Source organism: Aotus nancymaae, unplaced genomic scaffold, assembly GCF_030222135.1.
Source record: "Aotus nancymaae isolate 86718 unplaced genomic scaffold, 86718_ANA_hifiasm-v0.15.2.pri h1tg000006l, whole genome shotgun sequence".
NCBI classification, from domain to species: Eukaryota; Metazoa; Chordata; class Mammalia; order Primates; family Aotidae; genus Aotus; species Aotus nancymaae.
In genome coordinates this window covers 62,720,293-62,725,570 of record NW_026988417.1, presented here as the reverse complement: position 1 = coordinate 62,725,570, position 5,278 = coordinate 62,720,293, and positions in this window count along the sequence as shown.

Sequence of the window (5,278 nt, the reverse complement as noted above, 5' to 3'; positions counted from 1 at the left end):
TAATTATATGAGCTACAACTTCTGAATAACTTGTAGAAGCTTCTCTATCTTCCACTTTTATTTTGTGGAGATGGCTTTTGCCTTAAACCTGATGAACCAACTTCCGCTAGATTGAAACATTTTTTTCTGCAGTTTCCGTACATGTTTCAGAATCTCAAATAATTAGGGCCTTGCTCTGGTTTAGGCTTTGATAGAAGAAAGTATCTTCACTGGTTTTATCTTTAATTCAAATGATTGAAACTTTCTTCATATCAGCAATAAGACTGTTGCACATTCTTATCTTTGCTATATATCGGTGTAGTACTTTTAATGTCCTTCATGAACAGTTTATTTGTATTCAAAATTTGACTGCTTTGTACAAGTATGGCTTTTGCCCTATCTCAGCTTTATACATGCCTTCATCATTAAGCTTAGTCATTTCCAGTTTTGATTTTAAGTGAGAGACATGAGGCCCTTCCTTTCCCTTGAACACATAGAAGCAATTTGTAGAATTATTAATTTGCTAATTTTAATATTGTTGTGTTTCAGGAAATAGGGAAACCTGAAGAAAAGGAGATAAATGGGAAACAACTGGTTGGTGGAACAGTCAGAATACACACAACACTTATCAGTTCTGTTTACTATATTACATGGATGCATTTTGTGATGTCCTTCAAACAATTACAATGGTAGCATCAACAAGCAATTGTCACAGGACACTGAAACTGATAATAATTAAAAAAAAAGTGTGAGGCTTTGTGAGGTTTACCAAAATATGCCACAGTGATGCATAGCACATGCTATTGGAAAGATAGCATTGGTAGACTTTCTTAATGTAGGGTTGTCACAAGGGTTCAACTTGTTAAAGAAAAAAAAAGAAAGAAAGAAAGCCATATCTATGAAGCAAGATAAAGCAAAGCAAAGTGAAGGGAGAGGAGTGTGTGGGGAGGGGAGTAACTCAGAGCTGACTTGATAAATATACTAATGAAAGACAAGCTTTTGCTGAATTAAATTTAAAAGAATTTAATTGAGCAGTGGACAAATCACAAATTGTGCACCCTCCTGAGTCACAGTAGGCTCTGAGATTCCAGTGCAGCCACGTGGTGAAAGAAGATTTATAGTCAGAAAAAGGAAGGTGACATAAAAAAAAGTGGAAGTGAAGTACAGGAACAATTGAATTGGTAACAACTCAGTGTTTGTCTTATTTGAACATGGTTCAAATACCTGGCTGTATTTGTTTTGCCAAAACTTGGTGACTGGCACAAGTGTAGGCTTACCTGGCTATATTTATTTTGCCAAAACTTGGTGACTAGCACAAGTGTAGGCTATGGTCTTTTTATACCTCCACTTGTTATAGTTTATGATGTATAGAGAAACCTTTAGGCCAAACTTAAAATACGTAGGAGGCAGCTTTAGGTTAAACTTGATTTAACACATCACAAGTACACTGAGTATATATCCTAAACATTTGTATTTAAATTAAGTCTATTGACTTGCAAATGTTAAAATCCTAATACAGAATCATGATTGAATAGAGATACAATTTAAGTACATTGTTAGCATTAAAAATTGTTTTACTGTAAAAATAGTATGCAGGTATTGTTCTAAAAATATAAAGCACAATACAAAGCAATATTTATTCAAGAAAATCGCCTAAGACTTGATAAAAACAGACTTTGCAAACATAAACTGTTCCTTCATCCCCTCCAAACTCAATGTGACAGAATTTTACTACAGATAGATGCAGACAAGAACAACTATAAAATAAAGTGGAGAGAAAATAAAGAACCTGAATAGACCTATAACAAAAAAGAAAGACTGAATTAGTAATCAAAAGACAACCCAACAACAACAACAAAAAAAAAAACCTGGGCCAAAAAGGAATTTGTAGAATTCTGCAAACATTACCAACATATTTAATTGAACCCTTCTACTAAAACCACAAAAAAGACATCACAAAAAATAAAAACTACAGATCAACATCTCCTGTGACAATAGACACAAAAATTCACAATAATATCTTAGCAAACAGAATATAGGAACATACGAAAGTTATTATATACCATAAATAAGTAAAATTTATCTTAGCAATGCAAAGTTGCTTTAATATTTGTATTATTGATGGCAGTAGCCACACCAGATGGCCTGCAGCTGCTATCATGCTGGTTGCAGAAGGGAGGCATAGCCAGGGCTGCATGCTCCATGGAGCCAGTGGGAGCTGGGGACAAGCAGGAACCACACATTTCCTGAGTTGGGGTGGGAGCTCCCCAGATGCCACTACAGCCACCCAAGTTCTGAAGTTCTGGCTGCACATCTAGGCCTTTCTGTGCTCTTGAGAGGCTGGGAGCAGGCTGGAGCACTGTCCTCCTGGGTGCTGATGGAGGCTCCCAAATCATGACTGAAGACCTGGGTCTCCCACTCCACAGAGTAGGCAGGAGTCCTGCCACCCACTGGGTGCAACTCCAGCTTCCCAAACCAAGACTGCTGACTCAGGCATCCCTGAACTCTTGGGGGCCTGGGAAAGCTCCTCTGCCATCTCAGGTTTGGAAGTGCCTGATCTCACTGCCTGGCTTCTTCCTGATGTCAGTGCCCACTTTTCCCTCAAAGCAAAGTTGGGACTGAGCCCAGGCACCACAAATGACTGCAGGAGGCAGACAGATTCCTGTGCAGGATGGGTTCCCAGTGGCTACCACCTTCAGGACCAGGGAGAGCCTGAAGGTTGGGGACTAGGTTGCCTCTCCATCCCATGGACCAAAATGGGAACTTGTGGTGCCTCTTCCTGGCCCACTCATGGGTGCTAATAGACCAGTCAGCATGCACTTTCTCCCAGGTGAGGCCCAGTAAAGCCATGGGCTCAGCCAGAGCTGAGCAGATGACAGGATGAGCAGCTGCACAGAGGAGCTACTCTCTCTGCTGAGAGATTCAGAGACCTGTAGAGACATTGGGACAACCAGCTACAGAAAGGAGCAACACATTCCAGGGCCTCCTCTCTTCTAAGAGCTGAGCAGACATCAGGAGAACCAGCTGCAGAGAGGAGCTACCCTCTCCAGGGCCTCTTCTCTGCTGAGAGCTGAAAATTGATGGCAGGACCTGCCTACAGAGAGGAGCTAACCATGGAAGGTCTTCTCTGAGCTGTTCTAATACTCAGTAAAGCTCCTCTTGGTTTTGTTCACCCTCCACTGGTCTGTGTACTTCATTATTCTGGCTGCAGGACAAGAACTTGGGCAAAGTTGCCACTGGCCACAGATGTTTCTGACCAGAAAAGCCAAACCCCAAAGATCCTGTAACAATATCACCTAATGTAATATACAATATAATAAAGGATAAGAAACATTATCATTTCAGTGAATGCAGAAAAAAAATGTATTTAATAAAATCCAATATCTTTCATCATATCAATACTCAATAAAGTAGGAATAGAGGGAAGCTTCCTCAAACTGTTCCCAGACAGAACGAGGTCCAGCTGCTGCTTCTCACAGTCCAGTAAGGAGATGGAAACAGACTGGGAAAGAAGGAAGTTTATTTATGCAACTGGTTACAGGGAGAAAATTGAAGTGACTCACCAGACCAATTGAAAGTTACAAGTGTTTTCCTAGTGCTCAGACACATTTTAAGCTGCATGCCTAGATGTGGGAGTGCACCTACAAGCAGGACTGCTTTATTCAATCTATATCTAACATTTAACTAGGCTCTGGGGTCTGGAAAGCTTTATCTAGAGTCTTAGAAAATTTCTTAATTTTAAGTGGGCATGAGATGTATATTTCAGAATGTTATTATTATTCCATCAGACTGTAGGGACTGTGAAAACCAAGGTGGGGTCCAAATGAGTTCGTTTTATCAGTATAGGCCTTGTATTCAGGTACCAGTGTGTCTAGTTCTTTAATGTTTAACTTATTCATTCATAAAAAATATAGTAAAAGATTAGTAAAAACTGATTGTTCTGGTTTCTAAGGGAAACCTAGCCTGTCACAAAACTGATAAGTGGCATCTATAAGAAAACACATAGCTAGCATTATACTTAATGTAGAAAGGCTAAATCCACTCTTCCTACTTCTAATCAACATTCCACTAGAGGTTCTAGTTAAGACAAATAGATAAGAAAATGATATAAAGTAATCTACATAGGTAAGGAAAAAATTAAACTATTGACATATGATGTGATTTTATATAGAGAAAATATTTAGAAATCTGCTAGAAAAACATTAGACTAATAGATAAAGCAAGTTTTCAGGATACAAGAGCAATAAACAAACAAAAAAAATTATATAACTGCAGTGAAAAATCAAAAATGAAATTGAGAAAACAATCACACTTCAAATAATCACAAAAAATATAATTTTAGGAACAATTTAACAAAAAAGTGTACATCTTGCATTATGAAAATTGCAAAACAATGTGGACAGAAACGGAAAAGATCTAAATAAATGCAAAGGCATCTCATGTTCATGAATAAAACCCCAGTGTTGTTGTAATGATGATACTCTATCTCCAAATTCATATACAAATTCAGTACAATTTCTGTTAAAATGAGAGAAGTGGGATCAGTTTAACAGTGAAGTACTTGGTAAGCAATGTTTTCAATTAGTAGCATGAAGATCTAACTTTCTCATGCCTTTGAACCAATATGCCTGTATAAAGTCAGAGATGTGTGCTTTTTAATAAGTGAAATAATAAAATATTTGAAAATAAAAAATGATTTCTCAAATATTATGGAAAGACTTAAATGATTGGGTCAGTTAGAATCTCATGGCCATCACACATACAGGACACTCCAGGAACTCATAAACATGTAAAATAAAGTATGTCAGATTTCTCTAAATAATCACATCTCTATTTTACTTTACACATTTTTCATCTTTATAAAGGTTATTTGGCACATCAAGAAACATCTTACAGAACCCAGACATGTTGACTAAGGAGTTACACATTTGTCTAGCAAAACTATCCAGTTACTATTGAGGAAATGTTTACTCCTTGTGAACTTTTTTTCTTATTTATAAATTAAAATATTGTCCCACAGTACTAGAAAGTCTCCTTCACAGTTGACAGATATATTGTCTTATCCCAGATGCAAAAAACAATACTGGCAATATGAAATTTATAATGTTTCTACACTACACTAAAGGATTGAAAATCACTTGGTTTAGTGCCAAATATTTTGTTGAAGTGTGAACATCAAGTTATTTCTCTATAGTTTTGTTAACTGTGTGTCTTTATTAAGAAAGAAACCTAAAATGCAATAAAAAAAAAAGAGTATGAGTTGAAGTAAGATTGAGCACATCTCTAAATAATTTCAGAA